The sequence below is a fragment of the Diplotaxodon limnothrissa genome, linkage group LG7 (genome assembly GCF_057381915.1).
Source record: "Diplotaxodon limnothrissa isolate DT_005_m linkage group LG7, D_limnothrissa_male_GT1.1, whole genome shotgun sequence".
Lineage (NCBI taxonomy): Eukaryota > Metazoa > Chordata > Actinopteri > Cichliformes > Cichlidae > Diplotaxodon > Diplotaxodon limnothrissa.
In genome coordinates, this window is record NC_140602.1 from 37,669,835 (window position 1) to 37,682,635 (window position 12,801).

Consider the following 12,801-nt stretch of genomic DNA (forward strand, 5'->3'; position numbering starts at 1 on the left):
CATCTTAAAAGGCTGTGATCACACTGAATACCAGAACACAACCAGTTTGTTGACTTGCCAGTAACCAGTTTTGTGTCCCTTAACCTTTGATTCCATGAAAATCAGCCATACGTCTCTGTGCTGCATGTAACAACTCTGTTACAACAAGCCTACTTAGTAATACGTTTCACTAAGTAGTAAACCATATTACTAAACACTGACTTATGGAGTGTCCTTGAGCACAACATATCTGAGATATGGGAACGTGTGGCCTACAGGCTCCTCGCTCCCTATTTTCCATAAGCATCTTCTCTTGAGCATTTGTAGAATGACTGTAACTCAGGGGCAGTGCAGGTCATCTGCTAACTGGAAGGTTGGGGTTTTGATCCCTGGCTTCTCCAGTCTACACACTGAAGTATCTTTAGACAAAATATTGAACCCCAAGTTTCTCTGTGATGTTCTCATCAGACTGTGAATGTGTAGGAATGCTAGATAGAAAATGGTAAAAGAGAAAGTGTTGGGTGATTGAGGCATGTTGTATAAAGCGCTTTGAGTATACAAGTAGAGTAGAAACGCACTATATAAGAACCAGTCCATTTACCATTTCAGTGGTGTCAGAGGAAAAGTTAGAACAGTGCTCCAAATTTCAACTTTTGTTTTTGTGTTATGGCATTTTGTTGTGAAGCACTTTGAAATGTGCTTTACAGATAAAACTTTACTTATTTATTGAATTTAAACTATACCAGCTGGCTGTGAAATGCTTTGTTTTCATACCGCTACACCTTTACCCCCAATGTACAAGGCTGTGTCCACCACTTTCTGTAAAACACAAGCATCACACACATTTACGGCAATCTTTTTTTCTTGCAATACATTCTGATATGCTACTAAGAATTCACCATTAAGACATCTTCATTGCATCTCTGCATAATACTGTCGAAAGCAGTCTTCTAACACTAAAGCAGCTCCAGGCGGCTTCGTTTCTTAGCAACCCCTCTCATGCGTATGCAGCACCACACAGGACTGTGTGTAAACATAATGCAGGCCACCATGTTAATAGTAACATTCAAAGACATGTGGTGCAAAGCCTCAGCTAGGTGGCTGGCAGCTTTTTTTGTAAAGCCTCCATACTTTAGCTTTTTAGTTTTAAACGCTCAAATGTGTCTGTGCATGCATTTAAGTTGATTTGTTGCTGCTTATGAGTCACACGCAAGTGGGCTTACGCTAAGGACTGCAGATGGTGCGCTTGCAGGCCCTACAGAGGCTAGTTCAGGAAGATGAGGACCACCGCCCCAAAACACACGCACACACACAGACACACTCACACACAAAAAAAACACAACCCCCTGTCTCCTACGCCTCATTACCCACTCCTGGGTGTATTTCGGGTTGTAACACCGTGGCAATGCCAGATGTCTCCTCGACAGGGAGGACAAAATTGTTCCTTGGCAGGTGTGCCATCGACAGCGTCTCATCAAATTCCCTCTTCTCTAAACACACAATGTGGCACCTCAACGCCTTTAGTATTTAACATTCAACTTGAGCACATGTTAATGGCTGTTATGAAGCGAAGACCATCAATTTCGAGCTGTGGAGTGCTTGTGTTGAAGTGCTGTTGTCCACTCTCTCTATTCAAGGTGTTCTTGTCTTTAACATGATCAGTTACACGGAGTGCATATATGTCACATTCATTTACATCAAACCACTCTAGAGGGGGAATCCCTTTATTCAACCAGATAATAGGAGGTTATTTCTCTGAGCTGCTAAAGACCTGCGTAATGGAGTGTTTTGGTCGTGCTTAATGGTTTCAACACAGGGTCAGTCTAACATTATATACCTTCTTTACATATAGATTTGCAATTAAAGGAAATTAAAGGAAAGATATTGCAGTGTTAGGCCACCACATGCTGCCTGACCAGCTTCAATTCAAGTTGCTGTTGAATGTCTCCATCAGTCTGCTGACAGGCAGAAGCATTGTTTTAAAAGATCCCTAATTTAGTATTTTAATCATGATGGTGGAGATGTCTTGCTTCTTTGCTGAAATTTTCACATGGATATTCAGCTTGTTAGAGATCTGGCCATTGTCTTTTTACTCATCTATACGGTATTTTGGTGATTTTGCCAAGGTTGCATAATCAGAAACGAGTTGTTATGACTGCAGGACGCAAAGGGCAAAGCTTCAATTATTATGGCTGATTATCACCGAAAAGCCTAAAAATGGCATTCAGGACAGCATTAGTTTGTTTACAGGATAAAAGCGATTACTGAGAACAACTATGGATTGAGTTTTCAGAGACAAAGATAACAGTATGGCTTCTATAGTGTGAAGGTCCCCTTTATGAAGAGACTAAGGGATTATATTTTTGTTTTAACTTGACACCTATTTGTTTACTGTAAATAGAGATGGAGGCAAAAAAGGAAAAAGAGACAGATAAAGATGTGGAAAGAAGCAAGGGAGTAGATAGAAAAGATTACTATGTGTCTTTGTTTCAGGTGTCTGTGTTTAGGGTATTTAAGAAATCACTGAGGATAAACCCATTGTGCTGCTTGGTGGCATTTTGCCCACTTGGCAAAGCTGCAGGAAGGGAACGCATCTGGCAAACTGCCCCATCATCATTATTGAGGGTTTTTTTTGTCTTATGAGCCTACATATTCTTTGTTGAAGGGTGAGAGACAGATGACAAAATTTAAAGACAGCAAAGACAAAAATGTAAAATGCGAATGAAACAAGAGGATGAACGGGTGTACGCGCTTGGCATTTAATAGCAATTAATATTTCATGCTGCCTGCCGTGATCAGCTGCACTCAGATCTGGCTAAACACAGGTGCCTCGAGCCAGGTTTGCCCAGGTTCAAAGGATAGCAGAGCCACTGGCTTCGAGCCAGAGAGGTCACAGCAGGGCCAGAGCCCGTGTGGCCTGAGGAGAGTGTGTGCCAGCACTGAGCATGCTAGTGTGACTTTCACACATCACAGGGTAAAGTCTATTAATATTAAATCTCAAGTTTCCTCAACATGAGGAAGTTTGTTCTCTTTTCTTAGTTCATGTTGGCTTCACACATCATAATGCGAAAAATATGTTCTCAGTACTTGGAGCCATGGCAGCTCGTGACTCACGCTAGCTTTGGTAAGAAATGCTAATTTGCAATCTGTTTTCAGGGCAGCTGAAGGAATGAAAAACTGTTCGCATGTACTGCTTATAATGAGGATTACGCTTCTTATTAATCTATTTAACGTACAGTTATTGTTTCACTATTGATGTCAACACATCACAAAGCTGTAAGACTATAAAAGGAATACAAGGGATACTGAAAGGATAACTTCAGGGGAGCATCCCTTTAATAGCTGGTCTTTTTAAAAAACCCTTTCTTTTTCTTCTTCTCCTTCCTTTTTTTTAAGAAACAGACTTGTTTTATCTCTTTTATAAGGTTACTGCTTCCAGCCTTTGCTCAAAGGTTGCTTGTCAGTCTCTCTTACTTTCTTCTCTTTGCCCATGTTTCTGTTTTCCATTCTACCTCTAATACACTCTCTTCAGCCGCTTCTGATCCTTTAGTTCAGTCAAAGCCTTTGAGTCCACGCACATTATTAATTCCCCTCTCATCTTGTACTCCCCGGGGGATCCTAACTCTACTGCTCGCTAGAGAATAAAGCCTCTTCTGCCCCTCTAGGAATATGGAAAATACAAGTCACACGATGGAGTAATATTGCAGGTTTTTAAAGCCCCGAAACCATGATCTCACCTTTAATCAGCACCCCCAACAAGCCTCTGGCATTCCCTAACCCATGGGTGACCCTTATTGTCAGACAAGATGAATGCAATTGAGGATGCACGTTAAGTCTCACAGCCTCAACTTGTGCTCACGGTTTTCTGCGCATGACCGAAATGTAACGTTTATAGCCTGTTTACTGCATAGGAAGGTGCGTGTGTGTGTATGTGTGGAGGAGAGAGAAGGGAAGGATGGGGGAGAGGGGATAATGGTTGCATCTGTGGACCGACGGGGCGAAGCCAAGTGTTTGCAAACACACCGACCTTACATGTCTCCAGACTCGCCACATGTGGCCTGTGTCCCAGCTGGGCGCCAAGCGACACCGCATGCGACCACCCTGCAGCCAATCAAAAGACCTGCACAACACGGGTTCCCCCTGGCAACCGGGGCTCGACTAAATTTGCATGGTCATCAGTTACCGCACTGATCAAATCAAAACTGCAGCCATATGCTATTAACAGTGGGAGGGTGTGGCTGTGATTTGATTAAGATCTGAACACAAGAAGACAGTCCGTCACAAACACACGCACACCCCTTTGCCAATTATATTTAGATCTGATGAAGTTATGACATGATTATGTGTCTGTGAAAGTTCTGATTATACCTTCTGCTGCAAATCAGTGCAAGTATTGGAAGCTATCCAGCAAAGAGGAAGAATTAATTAAAAATTCAGGACATTACTTTTATTTTTCTCTTTTCTCTCACTGGGCTCCTGCTCAAACAGCTAACTCCCTAATAGTGTGATATATTTATGAAGGATTCACACTTTGATTGGACAGCATTGCTATGCTCATGCCAGTCTGCCTAAGTTGTAGGCAAAAACCAAAAGGGGCACAGAGTGGGAGAGCTGAGAACAGATGGCTGAGTGGGAACCCTGTGTGCCCATCAATAATAGACACACAAAGTAGGGAAAGCAGAGTCTGTGTGTGTGTGTGTGTGTGTGTCTCCATCCGACTGTCCCACTGCCACTGGGAGTTTCAGCATTTTACAAACCTCCTCTTATCCTCTGCCTCCCATCCTCTCCCCACCTCTGCCTTTGCCTTTTTGTTCTCTTTTACATTTTCTACACAATTCACAGAAAATTCTCCTGAAAAGTAGGGCTGCCACGATTAGTCGACTAGTCACGATTACGTCGACTATCAAAATCGCCGACGACTAATTTAATAGTCGACACGTCGTTTGACGCTTTGTAAGATCACAAAAGACGCAGGATGAAGTAGTAGGATTTAAGAGTGTAATAACGGACTGAAACAGAAGATGGCAGCACTGCATGTACAAGGATGCCAGCTGCCGTTAAACCCCGAAGAAGAAGAAGAAGCTGTGTCCCAGAATTCATAGCGCAGCCCAGCGCAGTTTCCAACAATGGCGGCAGCTAGTTAGTTTTAATATTACTCTTATTATTCTTTCTGGGTCACAAAATAAACGTTTAACATATTTTCAGGCGAGAATGTAGCTGTGTAAACCTCAAATATCTGCTCAGTTTATCAAGACACCACATATTTTCAAAAGCGCTCCGACTGTTACCCACTAGCTCGATAGCGAGCCGGGGGCGAGGCTAACTAGAGCCGTGAGAACACCGGACTCCCAGCAAATCGTCTTCAAACCCACCACCGTCTTTCGCTACTCAGGTTAAACATATATAAGTCACTTAGATAACTTAAAAATGTTATTGTTTGGCTTTTTTAGTATTTTATTTGTTCCTGAGTAAATCTGTTTGGCTGAGATTAAAGTTGAAAAGAGATTAAAGATGCTCGAGAATATACTCCGGTGTCCTGTTATATTTTAGATAGCAAGGAGTTTATTAAACTCCACTGAAACAATCTGCAAATTTCATTTAAATTTGATAAACTATCATCTTGTCTTTATTTTTAGTTAGCACATACCTTAAACGCTTAAAGCTGTAAGCTAATGATAGTTATATAAGAGCAGATGCTGCTAGTGCAATAAGCTGTACGTTTTACGTCCAGTGGATGATGATCTGATTAGTCGACTAATCGCAAAAATAATCGGTGACTAGTCGACTATCAAAATAATCGTTTGTGGCAGCCCTACTGAAAAGCTTCCGTCACGTATCCCATATATGAGCGATAAACACCAGTGTGCAGTGTACACACACATAACTTAAAGGCCCAAAAGAGTTGATTACTTTTTTTATTGCATAAAGGCTCTGTGTACACAGGACAATAAAAAAGGCGATAAAGAAGAAATAAGTTTACTTCAAGTCAAACATCCAAAACTACAACTGAAACAAACTATATAAATAGAAATACTATGGAGGAGGAAAGGGCATTAAACCAGTTATAAATCAAGCTGAGCCCAACAATATTGGGTAACAGCCTAATTAAGCAGGCTAGAAAGTAAACACTTATTCTCAGCTAACAGAAGTGCACTGATGGCAATAGTCTGCTACAATCCATACTCTTAGGCAGAAGAAAGCAATACAAGTTATCTAAATATTTAAATGAAACAAGAATTCAGAAACACATCAACGATATTTCTGTATATCAAGAGTATTAAGAATGCCTGTACACATGCTTTTTCGCGCAATTACCATTCAGCCAACCATGTTAAAGCGGCGCAACACATTCAGTCAATACAAGTTGGAAGCTTCAATTAATTTCCATACCAAACATTAGAATGATGGAAAACATGATCTGACAGTGGAATGTTTGTTGGTGCAAGATTGCCTGGTTCATCGCGCATTCCTGAAAATGCTGAGAGATACTGTATCTCTCAGCATTTTTCACATATAAAGAGTAAACTCTATAAACAGTTAATGATGTGAAAAGCAACAACAAAATATAACCAACCGTTCTCTGGCCGAAAGTACCTTGTCAATAAGAGGTAAGATAATTGCGAGACTGGATGGTGCTGATAGAGTACCTCAGTTAACCACTCTGTGCAACTCTGCTAAGTAGATAAACATCCCAGAACACACATAATGTCCAACATTGAAACAGATGGTTGATAAGAGTTGGAGACCATGTCGTGTTCCACTCCTGTCAGCCAAGAATACAAATTTGAGGCTGCAGTGGTCAAAGGCTCACCAATGGTGCGTGAAATGTTTTCTTGGCAGTCTTTGGACCTGTTAATACCAATCAATCATAGTTTAAATGCCACAGCCGTTCTATGTATGCTTGCTAACCATGTGTATGGACATGATTTACAATCTTTTCATGTTTACGTCCAGCTTGACATCAGATAATTTCACAAAGCAAGAGTCATCTTAAAAATCGTACATAAAAATGACAATGAGTGTACTTCAGTATTCTGCCCAAACTCCAGATCTACAGCCAATAGAATAGCTTTGGGAGGTGGTAGAACAAGATACTGGGGGTGTGAATGTGCGGCTGATAAATCTGCAGAAATTATGAAGTTAAACAATCAAGTCAACATGAACCAGGATCACAAAGATTTATATTCATTGTATATTTTGTAAAACTATTAAAAACAATAGTAACTGAGGTAGTTTTGAGGGCATGCTTGTACAAAATATAAAATGTTGGCTCTGTTTATATTAAATCCTTACTTCTACTTTCACCATTCTCCAGACCCACGAATCATGGGCTGTATTTGACCAGCATTGTCTTTCTATTCAAGGGACATCATGACTCACTGTGATCAGTCTCAAGCATCGCGCTAGAAATTACTGAATGCCATCGGGAGCTAGGCCTGTGTAAATCCTGATTGCAGACAGATTGGCACTTGCCACACTGCACTAAATCCCCTCAATGTGGACCTTCCAGCTGCTTGATTACAGGGGATTTTACTGGGTATGTCTGTGCAAGAAAAGCCTCTGGCTTGGCCTGCGGGTCTGAAAGAGTGCTGCTGCTGACCCTAAGGACCCCAAGCACTATGGATGCCAGACAAAATGGCTCTAAGCTTTTTTCAGGGTAGTTAGCCCACACATGAAATGCACATCATTCCTACCTATCCCACTGACTGAACTTAATATAACACAGGTAATTCTGAAGGTTTTTTTGTCTATTTTGAAATGCATATCCTACCACCACCAATGAACTATTGATGTAAAAATGTACCAACAAATCAATTTTAGAGCTTATTTAGGTTTAAGGACCTCGAACATCGATTCGATCTGAACCTGCGCTGCTTGAAGGGAAAAGGGCAACAGTGGCTAACATGTGCAAATTATACTCAATAGATCGTTTTGGCCTGGTCAACACCTGCCGATGTGCTGCAGCCATGTCCATGACCTGTCCCATTTCACGCTATATCACCAGACATGTGCCTGCTCGCTTGTGTGTGACTATGCCTGTTTTGTGTATGCTGTACATGTGTGTATCAGCACACACACACTCAAGATGTGTACACATTTTCCTCCTTTTTCCCCCCTCTTTCTTTCACACACAGTAATAGAAACAGCTCAATGCTGCACCAGCTTGTAAATAATGCAATATTAGTGAACAAGAGCAGAGAGAGGGGCTTAATGGAAACTTATCCAGAAACTGAAAATGACAAAAACAAAATAAAATTAAAAAAAGACCCAGAAGAAACTAATTTATTGTTGTTGTGGGGCTGATATGCTTCACAGCTAAAAGAACAGAGGACTTGGGCACAATTATTTTTAATAAATTCAGCTCTGTTCAGTTCAATTTTAATAATACCAGAACAACATATAATCACAACAACACTCAGGGAACCTGAAAACAAGTCCAGAATTGTGTTAAACATTTACAATAAAGTGGACATAAGTGTTAACATGCTAAAATGTCTTTATCTGAGTTTATATAAAGTAAGTAAACCACAGAGGCCAAACCACCAAAACAAATCATATAAAAAAGGTAAATGGACTGGTACTTATAAGTAAAGTGGTTTCTTACTACAAGCCTCGTCCACCCATGCACACGTACATCCATCAAAGCTTTTCAGTGCCTGAGCACTTATAACCTGACATTCACACGTTGTTTTATTGGGGGCAACTGGGGGTTTAGTACTGTGCCCACAAGCATGCAGGTTGAAGGAGCCAAGGATAAAATTGCCAACTTTCTTATTAGTAGATGGCCCACTCTGTCTCCTTACCCACATTTACAGGAGACACTATGGATTGATGGTCTCTGAGTGCAGCATTTCTTTTCACCTTAGACCAACTTAAAAGGTTTAGTTTAAAAAGAAAAAAAAAACAAAAAACAGAAAGGCCACCTAAATGACTTTGCATTACTGCTGTATAAATCTGCACTTAACCTGCGTGCTCCAAGAAGCATAGCAACACTGATCATACAACAATAGCAGAAAAGGTGCCTCTGCACTCACCAGAAAGCACTCAATCAGGACTAATATTCTTGCAGCTTACTTGTTGCAAAGCCAGACCATTCATAATAAATGAGGAGGGAACGTGTTTTAGAGTATCACAGCAGTGTTTTAGCTTAAGCTTGAGCAAGAAGGTATGGGGGTTTTGGGAATGAGTGTGTGGCGAGAAGAACTTGAAGACATTTTGGTGATTCTGCAGAAAGAGCCAAACAACAAGCATTCGACTGAACATCCCAGCAGAGCAGGCTCAAAAATGCCTTGCTATGTTAACAGATGGAAGTTGAGATGTGATCAGTAGGTGCAACTACGTCAGTGGCAGTCTATGGTAGCCATGAGAGGTCAAATGTACTGCAGCTTAAGAAATCACTAGCAAATAGAAAACTGCTGCAGAAGCATACAAAACACAAAAGAAGCTGAATAAAAATCAATGGAAATAGAAAAAAACCCTCACAACCCTGATGGTCCTGTTTTAAGCCTGCCCCATTGCAGTCGTTCACATTTTTTTGATTTCTGTCACTTCCCCAGCTGGTCCATCAGGTTATTGGGACACCAGAAACATTTCTGTTGTGTTTTGTGAGATTTTGTTGTTGTTTTTTTCTACTTCTCTTGCATTTTATTCAACTTCTGTTGTAATGCTTGCTTTTGCAGTATTTTTCAGTTTGCTGGTTTTTTTTAAAGTTGCATTTCGTTTGACATCTCAGGGCCACTGTAGCACAGCAGCCTCTCAGAGTAGGACTGTACACACTGCCACTAGTGGGTAGGTGAAAATAAAAGACAATGCCTTAACAAAGTCAGGAAAAAAAAATCATCTCTATTTATAGAGATTCTCTTTATCTGATTTATTGTTGTTAGTTTTTTTACATAAAAAGATTCATTCTAAAAAAAATGTCACTTTATGAGTATCATAAGGAATATGTGAGGATGTCAGTGACATTAATCCTTCATAAATCCTTGCCCAAGAGTTGTGTGATCTATCTCCAAAGATGTCAAACCAGTTTTTTTAAAGATTTGTTGCATGAAAATTTACTGAAAGGTTAATCTAACGCTTTGGTGGATGAATGATAAAGTAAAATATGTGACTGTATAAAGCCTCGGTCACTTGTTGCCCAAAGGGTTCAATTAAAGAGGTGAGTAAAAAAACAAAACAAAACAAAAAACAAAACAAAACAGTGTATCACCTCTCAGAGCATGAAGGCAACAAAACAACAAGTCTGCCCTCAACAAATTATGGATGACACCTACTTTTACACTTGTTTGACTAAAACAGCTCTTTGGGACATGCTGTCAAAACAACACATATTGAGAGCGAGTGATGTAGAACAACCTTCCCCCTGCTGAGAAATACTTGAGTCAAACTCAGCTGACGCTTCTGATGATCTCAAAATGAAGTAAAAAGCAACTGTGACTGAATGTGAGAAAAATGATTTAAAAAAAACATCTCTGAGGCAGATTTGAAGATTTTACACATGGTAGGTTATCAGTGGATCAACCTTTGCCTTGCCTGCAGCTCATCTTCGAGACAGAAATAATTTGGCATTTATTATCAACAGCTAACACAACAAACTTGAAACTTGAAATTTCCCATGTGTTATGTCATGTTTCGACTACTTTCATCAGCTGTTTGTAGGCTATGAACTGTCCAACCCACTAGGTCGTCAATGACATTTTAATCAGGGGGTACGTGCATTTGGGGCACTCTGTGACAGAATGTGTCATTAAGAATAATGTCTTAATGTCTCACAAACAGCTGCGGGAAAGATGTTGAGATGCAATAGAGTGCAATGAAGTAAAGTGTGTTAAATCACAGGCACAATTTAAGCAACTACGATTTAAGATGTTCTACTATTTAAAATGAGTGATATTATCATACTGCTTGAGAGACATGTATTTAATTAAATTATATCCACTGTTCAAATTTAACTATTGCTGCAAGTTTATTTTGTTAGTGATTATTGGCTTTATACTTTGCATAGCTGGAAGTACAATGGCTCCTGAAGAGGAGGCAGACTCTGTTTTGGGGTCATCTTGAAGAAAGCTGGGCCCAAAACGTAATTATTTGTCTTGGAGAGAGCGTATGACCCAAACTACAACTATTATTGCATACTCTATGATATACACACATCTACGCTATTTGCTAGAAAATGGATGTAAAGTTTGCATTATGTCTGTGACTGTCTGAAGCTCCTGATGTTGCAATTTTTATTATTTTATTTTTTTTCTGCTTGTCAGATCTATAATCTGTTTAGTCTGCTGGCTGTTTGCAGAGCATTTCCAGTCAAGATGCCATACAACACTGTCTGGCTCACAACTCAACAGCAAACAGCTGCTGCCTTCAGCAAATCCATTGGTTATTACACAACCTTTCCTCCTTTTTTTTCAGCTGCAGTGGAATAACAATGCAAGAGAATTGTGCTCCATGCAAGTGTAAAATAACCTAAGAACATACTAAAAATTTTAAAGAAAAACAAATACTGCTAAATCAAATAATAGGACACTGACATGTGAAGGGGGGGGGATCTATCTCCTGTTGGTCTTTTACTGTAAACATTTCATTTTTAAAATCATCTTGTAAAGCTGAAGTCATTTTGACATGTAAACAGCATTTTCAGTTTTAGTCGCTCTACACGCACATCGGAGTTGATCCCTGACACAGAAGCAGCGTGTAGTGACACAAGGGTTTAGGGCTTTAGAGCAGGATGTGGTGATAAGGGCAGACTGGGGATCACTGGAGGAAAAGGGATTTCCCATGATGTGATGGAGCTGGGCTGATGGGTTAATACTTCCACACGGGCCTTATCAAACACAGACACCTCAGTACATGTGCGTGTACGTATGCCCGTGTGCATGTGTGTGCGTGTAAATGTGTAAGCAAGACTAAAGGACATGATGGTCCAGTAGGTTTCGGTTTGACACAGAGTACTGAGAGAATGAATGGGATTAAACCAACAAGCGTAATCCAGCTGGCCTGTGGGATGGAGGTCTGCCCACTACCCTCTGCTGGAGGAGATAAGAAAGCTGGGGGAAGGCGGGGCATGGGCAAAACCCCCACATTATGCAAACATCTGAACTTACTGCAAAACAGAATTGATTTCATAGTCAAGTGTTTTGTTTGTATTGTGAATACTTGATGAGGGCAAGATGCTCATGGTTGCTTTTGTATATGTTAAATGGTGAATCCAGTGTTTGTGGAATAAAAGGTCCCTGCATCTTTAATCTTTGTGGAAGTGCATTGCTACATGACTGGAATACCCCTTTAAAAAACTATATATGTGAAAAAAAATCTCAAAAAAATACAAATATATAAAATAACAAACCACACTACAATAACCAGAAGGTGCCAGTATTACACACAGAAGCTCTATGTCACGTGCCATTAAACACCAAAAACCCCATCCAAAGTTCAAGTACAGCTAGTATATCCAAAGTCCAGCACAGTCATTTAAGAGCAGTTTTGAGAGCCAGTACAGGTCTTCAAAGAATGGTCAAATAGTGCCCTGATAATATTGAATATTTTTTATTTTAAGTTATCTTAAAAAGTGAGCGTACAACTACCTTCAAAGTGATCAAGAAAGGTATGCATTTGTGTGCACATATCCACATTACTGTCCACAAATGAACCAGGATAAAAAGCTTACACACAAAGCCACATCCCAGAAAGCATGCTACTCCATATAGACTTGGTGTGATGGTAACAATAATATAGTTTACGCAACCTAATAATATACAGTAGATTTCTTTGCCATCTATGATACTTCAATGAATACGATCAATCAAAATAATTCTATAACTA

At 40.1% G+C, this 12,801-nt stretch overlaps 1 protein-coding gene across 3 annotated transcripts in view; it reads right to left on the reverse strand.

Moving 5' to 3' along the window:
• vav2 (vav guanine nucleotide exchange factor 2) overlaps nt 1-12,801 on the reverse strand; it is a 193,663-nt gene that overhangs the window by 59,092 nt on the left and 121,770 nt on the right. The window lies entirely within an intron of this gene.